Raw genomic sequence first — 13287 nt, forward strand, 5'->3', positions numbered from 1 at the left:
GCGTTAGAACGCCCCCCTGCATACATTATACCTGGCGTAGGTATAATGTGGAGCAGGGGTTTACAAAGTGACGCATCTACCTACATGCGTCACTTTGTAAATATGGCGCAACAAGGCGCATTTTTTTACACCACTGGTGCGTCACAAATAGTGACGCACCGGTGGGGCAAAAGTGATGCACAGCCTCATAAATGAGGCCCCAAGTGTTTTAATATAAAGCGCTTACTACCCCTGAGGCGCTGAAATGCTTTTCGGTGAGTAGTAAGTTACTCCGGAACCCAATGTGGATTAGTAAAGGGAAATATAAGTTGTTGTTGGGAGCGGTGGACATGTGAGCTTGTTAGTTGGATGAATAGGATAAAGGGGGGTAAAGGGGGGTAGAGGAGGGAAGAGTTTGGAGGGGGTTGTTTTGGAGTTCATAGCAATAAAATAGGTTTGGGCTGAGTCTGAGAGTGGAGGTAGGGTATATCCTGGAAGACGAAGAGGATGTGTCAGAGAGTGGTGGTTTGGGGAGAAGGGTTAATCATTATTTTCCTCTGAAGTGGGAGGAAAACATATAAATATGTAGATATTTAACTGCACCGAAAGGTAAACAGAGATTTTTGGATAATAAGTCTGCGCAGAATAATCAGGAATACATAAATAGTACTAGATGAAGTACCATAAGTACATGAAGATATAAATGAGGAAAAGTGAAAATGAAGATCTTTTCTTCCGTGGAATAAAAAAGACAAAATACAGACGTTGAAGTAATGTACTAGATCTGTACTTTTTGTTTTTGTGGAGTTTTATATAGCGCAAACTAGACCCTATGGTATCAGAGTGCTTTACATGAGCACCAGTTACGTTACAGACGAACACATTCACTTTTTTTGTAGGTCTCGCTAAGCCAATGCGCTTGCGCATTGCTGGCGAGATTCTAGTAAGCGGCCCGAAAAGTCTGCCAAAACTGCGGATTAGCCACAGTTCATGTGAGAGAGGCGCGTGCACGATGCCAGCCACGTCACACATCACCATTTGTCTGTGCCTCGGCATCAGACTTCAAAGGCTGCCGCTTCCCCGCCCCCGCATCAGACTTCAAAGGAATGCGCTCCCGCTCCCCCGCCCCCCCACCACAGCAATGCTGAGAGCTTGTTTTTTTAACGTGCGCGGACCGATTTTTAATCCCAATCCAACCAGGAGTTCAGCCGTTCGTCCTATTGTGAATTAAGGCCATAGCTATTTAAAACGGCAAGTTCTCACGGAGCACACCTCTGGCAGTGCGCTCGCATCTAAAATACAACTTCACCTTGAGCGAGCTTCGCACACAACAGTTACTGCGTCTCGTAGGCGACAACACGGGAACTGGAACATGTATCTCTCCCAGTGACGTTATCCGGTAGTGTTTTATCCTGTTCTTGCAAAGAAATACAGTTCAAGCATTCAACTCAAAGTCTCATAGAACGGGCGGTTTCCAATTCAACATTTAACAAGAATAGTCTATTTTTCTGCATTGTGTTTGTCAGCTAATGACGTCACCTGCAATGCAATCAAAATAAAAGACAGACCAACGCAACATTTTTCCGTCCCATTCCTAAACTTCACCCAGTAGCCATCTTGGAAAAAAGGCGATTTGATTAAAAACAATCAGAAGCAACCCATTTACTATAAAGGACAGCTACTACACGATAGTACACAGGAGATAAACAGTAACTCTATACCAAAATAAATGTCTTGTTATCTTCTACGGTCTAATTGAAAAGAATTAGCCAATATGTGTTTATGTACTCAGATGCAACTGTTACTATATATGTATTTATGAAGCAGAGGAGAACAGCGTCTTTATAAGACCTTAATGAAAGATTATTTTGTAAAACGGCATGCTAAAGAGTTAACTGAGCAACGCGACCCTCCATCAGTATTTGAACATAGCCACTTCCTTTTCTGAATCCTTCCACCCTCCAACTCCAACTCCACCCTCCAACTCCAACTCCACCCTCCAACTCCACCCTCCAACTCCAACTCCACCCTCCAACTCCACCCTCCAACTCCACCCTGCAGCTCCACCCACCAACTCCAACTCCACCCTCCAACTCCACCCTCCAACTCCAACTCCACCATCCAACTCCACCGTCCAACTCCAACTCCACCCTCCAACTTCAACCTCCAACTCCAACTCCACCCTCCATCACACAGGGGCACCAAGCGCCGGGACACTCCTTTGGAGTAGCCGTGCGCTATAAAAATAAATGTATAACATAACATAACATAACCACCACATCAATCGGGGACACCACCACATCACTCGGGGACACCACCACATCACTCGGGGATGCCACCACATCACTTGGGGACACCACCACATCACTCAAGAACACCACCACATTACTCAGCAACACCACCACATCACTCAGGAACACCACCACATCACTCAGGGGCACCACCACATCACTCAAGAACACCACCACATCACTCAGGAACACCACCACATTACTCAGGAACACCACCACATCACTCAGGAACACCACCACATCACTCAGGGGCACCACCACATCACTCAGGGGCACCACCAAATCACTCAGGAACACCACCACATCACTCAGGGGCACCACCACATCACTCGGGGACACCACCACATCACTCTGGGACACCACCACATCACTCGGCCCAACCACATCATCACTCAGCACCACAACAGCACTGTCCTTGCTTGCTACCAACAAGCATTGCCATAGCCAATAGGACTCGCATTAGGAAAGTGTAAACTATTGGCTTTGTGAATAACAATGCTATTCATTTATATATTTTCAAAGCCAACGCATATTAAAAAAATGTGTAATTTACAATACCAATAGCTCACACTTTCCTAATGCGAGTCCTATTGGCTATGGCAATGCTTGTTGGTAGCAAGCCTGGATCTAAAAAGTAGGGCCCCTGCATCATGGGGACCTCTAAAGGCATAAGCCTCTTGGTGGTGGTGAGCGGATTCCCTAGTTGCGTAATGTAGCCTTCTTCGTTGATCTGCTGCATCTCTCTTGTGTGACACGCTGACTTCATACTCATTCCGTGCAGTTTCTAATTCACAAGTTCCGACCTTCGGAGGTGAGGGTGTACCTGCAACAGTGCCTCATTCTACCACATGTGGCACTGTTGAACGTGCACCTGTGTGTGTGACTGGAATTGCCTGGTGTGACCAGTATCAACACGCACCAGGCGTTGTGCCTCATTGCCAAGTAAGACATTTGAAATCTTCCTTGTGTGTTACCGGTATTGTCTGGTGTGATCTGTATCAATGTGCACAGAACGTTGTGCCTCATTTCCAGGAAGGTAAGGAATTTGCAACTCTTCATTGTGTGTGACCGGAACTGTCTGGTGCAACTCAGAGCGACCCACACCAGATGGTGTGCCTCATTTCCAAGGAGGAACTAAGTTTGCAACTCTTCATCCTATGAAAATGAAATTTTCTGTTGCGACTCGGCTCACATCAACGTGCACCAGACATTGTGCCTGGATTGCCTGGGTGCTACTCTGTTTGAAGTGTGCCTGACGAGGTGCCTCTTTCTTCCAATACGATTCAGAAAAGGGGGTGATAATGGACAGAGCATCTGAATTAAGCAGAACACTCATACCCAGTCAAAAGATCAGGGCTTGATCCATCACCATTTTTTAGCTCACTGCACCATCCCAGTTCAGAACCTGGCTACATGCAAATTAGTCTGTCCCTGGCCCAGTGCATCATGGGAACAGGGCAGACCAAACTACCAAGCCAATTCTTTACTGGAAAGGAAACAAGCTTCCGGGGACCGGTTTCTGGCATTGCAGCCGTCTTCGGCCCGGCTTGCTTGAATCTTGATGGTGCAGTGAGCAAGGGACTCACATCTGAGCATACCCTGCCACTCCTATAGTGGCCAAAACGATTCAGAAAAGGGGGTGGTAATGGACAGAGCATCTGAATTAAGCAGAACACTCATACCCAGTCAAAAGATCAGGGCTTGATCCATTACCGTTTTTTAGCTCACTGCACCATCCCAGTTCAGAACCTGGCTACATGCAAATTAGTCTGTCCCTGGCCCAGTGCATCATGGGAACAGGGCAGACCAAACTACCAAGCCAATTCTTTACTGGAAAGGAAACAAGCTTCCGGGGACCGGTTTCTGGCATTGCAGCCATCTTCGGCCCGGCTTGCTTGAATCCTGATGGTGCAGTGAGCAAGGGACTCACATATGAGCATACCCTGCCACTCCTATAGTGGCCAAAACGATTCAGAAAAGGGGGTGGTGATAGACAGAGCATCTGAATTAAGCAGAACACTCATACCCAGTCAAAAGATCAGGGCTTGATCCATCACCGTTTTTTAGCTCACTGCACCATCCCAGTTCAGAACCTGGCTACATGCAAATTAGTCTGTCCCTGGCCCAGTGCATCATGGGAACAGGGCAGACCAAACTACCAAGCCAATTCTTTACTGGAAAGGAAACAAGCTTCCGGGGACCGGTTTCTGGCATTGCAGCCGTCTTCGGCCCGGCTTGCTTGAATCCTGATGGTGCAGTGAGCAAGGGACTCACATCTGAGCATACCCTGCCACTCCTATAGTGGCCAAAACGATTCAGAAAAGGGGGTGGTGATGGACAGAGCATCTGAATTAAGCATAACACTCATACCCAGTCAAAAGATCAGGGCTTGATCCATCACAGTTTTTTAGCTCACTGCACCATCCCAGTTCAGAACCTGGCTACATGCAAATTAGTCTGTCCCTGGCCCAGTGCATCATGGGAACAGGGCAGACCAAACTACCAAGCCAATGCTTTACTGGAAATGAAACAAGCTTCCGGGGCCCGGTTTCTGGGATTGCAGCCGTCTTCGGCCCGGCTTGCTTGAATCCTGATGGTGCAGTGAGCAAGGGACTCACATCTGAGCATACCCTGCCACTCCTATAGTGGCCAAAACGATTCAGAAAAGGGGGTGGTAATGGACAGAGCATCTGAATTAAGCATAACACTCATACCCAGTCAAAAGATCAGGGCTTGATCCATCACCGTTTTTTAGCTCACTGCACCATCCCAGTTCAGAACCTGGCTACATGCAAATTAGTCACCACCCCCTTTTGTGAATCGTTTTGGCCACTATAGGAGTGGCAGGGTATGCTCAGAAGTGAGTCCCTTGCTCACTGCACCATCAGGATTCAAGAAAGCCGGGCCGAAGACGGCTGCAATGCCAGAAACCGGTCCCCGGAAGCTTGTTTCCTTTCCAGTAAAGAATTGGCTTGGTAGTTTGGTCTGCCCTGTTCCCATGATGAACTGGGCCAGGGACAGACTAATTTGCATATAGCCAGGTTCTGAACTGGGATGGTGCAGTGAGCTAAAAAACGGTGATGGATCAAGCCCTGATCTTTTGACTGGGTATGAGTGTTCTGCTTAATTCAGATGCTCTGTCCATCACCACCCCCTTTTGTGAATCGTTTTGGCCACTATAGGAGTGGCAGGGTATGCTCAGACATGAGTCCCTTGCTCACTGCACCATCAGGATTCAAGCAAGCCGGGCCGAAGACGGCTGCAATGCCAGAAACCGGTCCCCGGAAGCTTGTTTCCTTTCCAGTAAAGAATTGGCTTGGTAGTTTGGTCTGCCCTGTTCCCATGATGCACTGGGCCAGGGACAGACTAATTTGCATGTAGCCAGGTTCTGAACTGGGATGGTGCAGTGAGCTAAAAAACGGTGATGGATCAAGCCCTGATCTTTTGACTGGGTATGAGTGTTCTGCTTAATTCAGATGCTCTGTCCATCACCACCCCCTTTTGTGAATCGTTTTGGCCACTATAGGAGTGGCAGGGTATGCTCAGACATGAGTCCCTTGCTCACTACACCATCAGGATTCAAGCAAGCCGGGCCGAAGACGGCTGCAATGCCAGAAACCGGTCCCCGGAAGCTTGTTTCCTTTCCAGTAAAGAATTGGCTTTGTAGTTTGGTCTGCCCTGTTCCCATGATGCACTGGGCCAGGGACAGACTAATTTGCATGTAGCCAGGTTCTGAACTGGGATGGTGCAGTGAGCTAAAAAACGGTGATGGATCAAGCCCTGATCTTTTGACTGGGTATGAGTGTTCTGCTTAATTCAGATGCTCTGTCCATCACCACCCCCTTTTGTGAATCGTTTTGGCCACTATAGGAGTGGCAGGGTATGCTCAGACATGAGTCCCTTGCTCACTGCACCATCAGGATTCAAGCAAGCCGGGCGGAAGACGGCTGCAATGCCAGAAACCGGTCCCCGGAAGCTTGTTTCCTTTCCAGTAAAGAATTGGCTTGGTAGTTTGGACTGCCCTGTTCCCATGATGCACTGGGCCAGGGACAGACTAATTTGCATGTAGCCAGGTTCTAAACTGGGATGGTGCAGTGAGCTAAAAAACGGTGATGGATCAAGCCCTGATCTTTTGACTGGGTATGAGTGTTCTGCTTAATTCAGATGCTCTGTCCATCACCACCCCCTTTTGTGAATCGTTTTGGCCACTATAGGAGTGGCAGGGTATGCTCAGACATGAGTCCCTTGCTCACTGCACCATCAGGATTCAAGCAAGCCGGGCCGAAGACGGCTGCAATGCCAGAAACCGGTCCCCGGAAGCTTGTTTCCTTTCCAGTAAAGAATTGGCTTGGTAGTTTGGTCTGCCCTGTTCCCATGATGCACTGGGCCAGGGACAGATTAATTTGCATGTAGCCAGGTTCTGAACTGGGATGGTGCAGTGAGCTAAAAAACGGTGATGGATCAAGCCCTGATCTTTTGACTGGGTATGAGTGTTCTGCTTAATTCAGATGCTCTGTCCATCACCACCCCCTTTTGTGAATCGTTTTGGCCACTATAGGAGTGGCAGGGTATGCTCAGACATGAGTCCCTTGCTCACTGCACCATCAGGATTCAAGCAAGCCGGGCGGAAGACGGCTGCAATGCCAGAAACCGGTCCCCGGAAGCTTGTTTCCTTTCCAGTAAAGAATTGGCTTGGTAGTTTGGACTGCCCTGTTCCCATGATGCACTGGGCCAGGGACAGACTAATTTGCATGTAGCCAGGTTCTAAACTGGGATGGTGCAGTGAGCTAAAAAACGGTGATGGATCAAGCCCTGATCTTTTGACTGGGTATGAGTGTTCTGCTTAATTCAGATGCTCTGTCCATCACCACCCCCTTTTGTGAATCGTTTTGGCCACTATAGGAGTGGCAGGGTATGCTCAGACATGAGTCCCTTGCTCACTGCACCATCAGGATTCAAGCAAGCCGGGCCGAAGACGGCTGCAATGCCAGAAACCGGTCCCCGGAAGCTTGTTTCCTTTCCAGTAAAGAATTGGCTTGGTAGTTTGGTCTGCCCTGTTCCCATGATGCACTGGGCCAGGGACAGATTAATTTGCATGTAGCCAGGTTCTGAACTGGGATGGTGCAGTGAGCTAAAAAACGGTGATGGATCAAGCCCTGATCTTTTGACTGGGTATGAGTGTTCTGCTTAATTCAGATGCTCTGTCCATCACCACCCCCTTTTGTGAATCGTTTTGGCCACTATAGGAGTGGCAGGGTATGCTCAGACATGAGTCCCTTGCTCACTGCACCATCAGGATTCAAGCAAGCCGGGCCGAAGACGGCTGCAATGCCAGAAACCGGTCCCCGGAAGCTTGTTTCCTTTCCAGTAAAGAATTGGCTTGGTAGTTTGGTCTGCCATGTTCCCATGATGCACTGGGCCAGGGACAGACTAATTTGCATGTAGCCAGGTTCTGAACTGGGATGGTGCAGTGAGCTAAAAAACGGTGATGGATCAAGCCCTGATCTTTTGACTGGGTATGAGTGTTCTGCTTAATTCAGATGCTCTGTCCATCACCACCCCCTTTTGTGAATCGTTTTGGCCACTATAGGAGTGGCAGGGTATGCTCAGACATGAGTCCCTTGCTCACTACACCATCAGGATTCAAGCAAGCCGGGCCGAAGACGGCTGCAATTCCAGAAACCGGTCCCCGGAAGCTTGTTTCCTTTCCAGTAAAGAATTGGCTTTGTAGTTTGGTCTGCCCTGTTCCCATGATGCACTGGGCCAGGGACAGACTAATTTGCATGTAGCCAGGTTCTGAACTGGGATGGTGCAGTGAGCTAAAAAACGGTGATGGATCAAGCCCTGATCTTTTGACTGGGTATGAGTGTTCTGCTTAATTCAGATGCTCTGTCCATCACCACCCCCTTTTGTGAATCGTTTTGGCCACTATAGGAGTGGCAGGGTATGCTCAGACATGAGTCCCTTGCTCACTGCACCATCAGGATTCAAGCAAGCCGGGCGGAAGACGGCTGCAATGCCAGAAACCGGTCCCCGGAAGCTTGTTTCCTTTCCAGTAAAGAATTGGCTTGGTAGTTTGGACTGCCCTGTTCCCATGATGCACTGGGCCAGGGACAGACTAATTTGCATGTAGCCAGGTTCTAAACTGGGATGGTGCAGTGAGCTAAAAAACGGTGATGGATCAAGCCCTGATCTTTTGACTGGGTATGAGTGTTCTGCTTAATTCAGATGCTCTGTCCATCACCACCCCCTTTTGTGAATCGTTTTGGCCACTATAGGAGTGGCAGGGTATGCTCAGACATGAGTCCCTTGCTCACTGCACCATCAGGATTCAAGCAAGCCGGGCCGAAGACGGCTGCAATGCCAGAAACCGGTCCCCGGAAGCTTGTTTCCTTTCCAGTAAAGAATTGGCTTGGTAGTTTGGTCTGCCCTGTTCCCATGATGCACTGGGCCAGGGACAGATTAATTTGCATGTAGCCAGGTTCTGAACTGGGATGGTGCAGTGAGCTAAAAAACGGTGATGGATCAAGCCCTGATCTTTTGACTGGGTATGAGTGTTCTGCTTAATTCAGACGCCTTCCTTCACCCGTCCGCCCATCCTTTTACCCGCCCACTCATTCCATCTTTCATCCACCCATGCATTCCTCCACCCGTCCGCCCATCCTTTTACCCGCCCACTCATTCTATCTTTCACCCACCCACGCATTCCTTCACCCGTCCACCCATCCTTTTATCCGCCCACTCATTCCATCTTTCATCCACCCACGCATTCCTTCACCTGTCTGCCCATCCTTTTACCCGCCCACTCATGCCATCTTTCACCCACCCATGCATTCCTTCACCCGTCCACCCATCCTTTTACCCGCCCACTTATTCCATCTTTCATCCACCCACGCATTCCTTCACCTGTCCGCCCATCCTTTTACCCGCCCACTCATTCTATCTTTCACCCACCCACGCATTCCTTCACCCGTCCACCCATCCTTTTACCCCCCCACTCATTCCATCTTTCACCCACCCACGCATTCCTTCACCCGTCTGCCCATCCTTTTACCCGCCCACTCATTCCATCTTTCATCCACCCACACATTCCTTCACCCATCCGCCCATCCTTTTATCCGCCCACTCATGCCATCTTTCACCCACCCACGCATTCCATCACCCGTCCACCCATCCTTTTACCCGCCCACTCATTCCATCTTTCACCCACCCACGCACTCCATCACCCGTCCACCCATCCTTTTACCCGCCCACTCATGCCATCTTTCACCCACCCATGCATTCCTTCACCCGTCCACCCATCCTTTTACCCACCCACTCATTCCATCTTTCATCCACCCACGCATTCCTTCACCTGTCCGCCCATCCTTTTACCCGCCCACTCATGCCATCTTTCACCCACCCATGCATTCCTTCACCCGTCCACCCATCCTTTTACCCGCCCACTCATTCCATCTTTCATCCACCCACGCATTCCTTCACCTGTCCGCCCATCCTTTTACCCGCCCACTCATGCCATCTTTCGCCCACCCACGCATTCCTTCACCCGTCCACCCATCCTTTTACCCGCCCACTCATTCCATCTTTCACCCACCCACGCATTCCTTCACCTGTCTGCCCATCTTTTTACCCGCCCACTCATTCCATCTTTCATCCAACCACGCATTCCTTCACCCGTCCGCCCATCCTTTTATCCGCCCACTCATGCCATCTTTCACCCACCCACGCATTCCATCACCCGTCCACCCATCCTTTTACCTGCCCACTCATTCCATCTTTCACCCACCCACGCATTCCTTCACCAGTCCACCCATCCTTTTACCCACCAAACTCATTCCATCTTTCATCCACCCGCGCATTCCTTCACCCGTCCGCCCATCCTTTTACCCGCCCACTCATGCCATCTTTCACCCACCCACGCACTCCATCACCCGTCCACCCATCCTTTTACCCGCCCACTCATTCCATCTTTCATCCACCCACGCATTCCTTCACCCGTCCCCCAATCCTTTTACCCGCCCACTCATTCCATCTTTCACCCACCCACGCATTCCTTTACCCGTCCACCCATCCTTTTACCCGCCCACTCATGCCATCTTTCACCCACCCATGCATTCCTTCACCCGTCCCCCCATCCTTTTACCCGCCCACTCATTCCATCTTTCACCCACCCATGCATTTCTACACCCGTCCACCCATCCTTTTACCCGCCCACTCATTCCATCTTTCACCCACCCACGCACTCCATCACCCGTCCACCCATCCTTTTACCCCCCCACTCATTCCATCTTTCACCCACCCACGCATTCCTTCACCCGTCCCCCCATCCTTTTACCCGCCCACTCATTCCATCTTTCACCCACCCACGCATTTCTACACCCGTCCACCCATCCTTTTACCCGCCCACTCATTCCATCTTTCACCCACCCACGCACTCCATCACCCGTCCACCCATCCTTTTACCCCCCCCACTCATTCCATCTTTCACCCACCCACGCATTCCTTCACCCGTCCCCCAATCCTTTTACCCGCCCACTCATGCCATCTTTCACCCACCCACGCATTCCTTCACCCGTCCCCCCATCCTTTTACCCGCCCACTCATGCCATCTTTCACCCACCCACGCATTCCTTCACCCGTCCCCCCATCCTTTTACCCGCCCACTCATTCCATCTTTCACCCACCCACGCATTCCTTCACCCGTCCCCCCATCCTTTTACCCGCCCACTCATTCCATCTTTTACCCACCCACGCATTCCTTCACCCGTCCCCCCATCCTTTTACCCGCCCACTCATTCTATCTTTCACCCACCCACGCATTCCTTCACCCGTCCACCCATCCTTTTACCCGCCCACTCATGCCATCTTTCACCCACCCACGCATTCCCTCACCCGTCCACCCATCCTTTTACCCGCCCACTCATTCCATCTTTCACCCACCCATGCATTCCATCACCCGTCCCCCCATCCTTTTACCCGCCCACTCATGCCATCTTTCACCCACCCACGCATTCCTTCACCCGTCCACCCATCCTTTTACCCGCCCACTCATTCCATCTTTCACCCACCCATGCATTCCTTCACCTGTCCGCCCATCCTTTTACCCGCCCACTCATGCCATCTTTCACCCACCCATGCATTCCTTCACCTGTCCGCCCATCCTTTTACCCGCCCACTCATGCCATCTTCCACCCACCCATGCATTCCTTTACCCGTCCACCCATCCTTCTACCTGCCCACTCATTCCATCTTTCACCCACCCATGCATTCCTTCACCCGTCCGCCCATCCTTCTACCCGCCCACTCATTCCATCTTTCACCCACCCACGCACGCACTCCATCACCCGTCCACCCATCCTTTTACCCCCCCACTCATTCCATCTTTCACCCACCCATGCATTCCCTCACCCGTCCACCCATCCTTTTACCCGCCCACTCATTCCATCTTTCACCCACCCATGCATTCCTTCACCCGTCCACCCATCCTTCTACCTGCCGACTCATTCCATCTTTCACCCACCCATGCATTCCTTCACCCGTCTGCCCATCCTTCTACCCGCCCACTCATTCCATCTTTCACCCACCCATGCATTCCTTCACCCGTCCACCCATCCTTTTACCCGCCCACTCATTCCATCTTTCACCCACCCATGCATTCCTTCACCCGTCCACCCATCCTTCTACCTGCCGACTCATTCCATCTTTCACCCACCCATGCATTCCTTCACCCGTCCACCCATCCTTTTACCCCCCCACTCATTCCATCTTTCACCCACCCATGCATTCCTTCACCCGTCCACCCATCCTTTTACCCCCCCACTCATTCCATCTTTCACCCACCCATGCATTCCTTCACCCGTCCACCCATCCTTTTACCCCCCCACTCATTCCATCTTTCACCCACCCACGCACTCCATCACCCGTCCACCCATCCTTTTACCCGCCCACTCATTCCATCTTTCACCCACCCATGCATTCCTTCACCCGTCCACCCATCCTTTTACCCCCCCACTCATTCCATCTTTCACCCACCCACGCACTCCATCACCCGTCCACCCATCCTTTTTACCCGCCCACTCATGCCATCTTTCACCCACCCATGCATTCCTTCACCCGTCCACCCATCCTTTTACCCGCCCACTCATTCCATCTTTCACCCACCCATGCATTCCATCACCCGTCCACCCATCCTTTTACCCGCCCACTCATTCCATCTTTCACCCACCCACGCATTCCTTCACCCGTCCCCCCATCCTTTTACCCGCCCACTCATTCCATCTTTCACCCACCCATGCATTCCATCACCCGTCCCCCCATCCTTTTACCCGGTCACTCATTCCATCTTTCACCCACCCACGCATTCCTTCACCCGTCCACCCATCCTTTTACCCGGTCACTCATTCCATCTTTCACCCACCCACGCATTCCTTCACCCGTCCCCCCATCCTTTTACCCGCCCACTCATTCCATCTTTCACCCACCCATGCATTCCTTCACCCGTCCGCCCATCCTTCTACCCGCCCACGCATTCCATCTTTCATCCAACCACGCATTTCTTCACCCGTCCACCCATCCTTTTACCCACCCACTCATTCCATCTTTCACCCACCCATGCATTCCTTCACCCGTCCACCCATCCTTCTACCCGCCCACTCATTCCATCTTTCACCCACCCATGCATTCCTTCACCCGTCCGCCCATCCTTTTACCCCCCCACTCATTCTATCTTTCACCCACCCACGCACTCCATCACCCGTCCACCCTTCCTTTTACCCCCCCACTCATTCCATCTTTCACCCACCCATGCATTCCTTCACCCGTCCACCCATCCTTTTACCCCCCCACTCATTCCATCTTTCACCCACCCATGCATTCCTTCACCCGTCCACCCATCCTTTTACCCCCCCACTCATTCCATCTTTCACCCACCCACGCACTCCATCACCCGTCCACCCATCCTTTTACCCGCCCACTCATTCCATCTTTCACCCACCCATGCATTCCATCACCCGTCCCC

At 51.1% G+C, this 13287-nt stretch overlaps 1 protein-coding gene across 2 annotated transcripts in view; it reads right to left on the reverse strand.

Moving 5' to 3' along the window:
- The window catches only part of MADCAM1 (mucosal vascular addressin cell adhesion molecule 1), a 51941-nt gene that overhangs the window by 20533 nt on the left and 18121 nt on the right, over positions 1-13287 (reverse strand). The window lies entirely within an intron of this gene.

Source organism: Lissotriton helveticus, chromosome 12 (assembly GCF_964261635.1).
Source record: "Lissotriton helveticus chromosome 12, aLisHel1.1, whole genome shotgun sequence".
NCBI classification, from domain to species: Eukaryota; Metazoa; Chordata; class Amphibia; order Caudata; family Salamandridae; genus Lissotriton; species Lissotriton helveticus.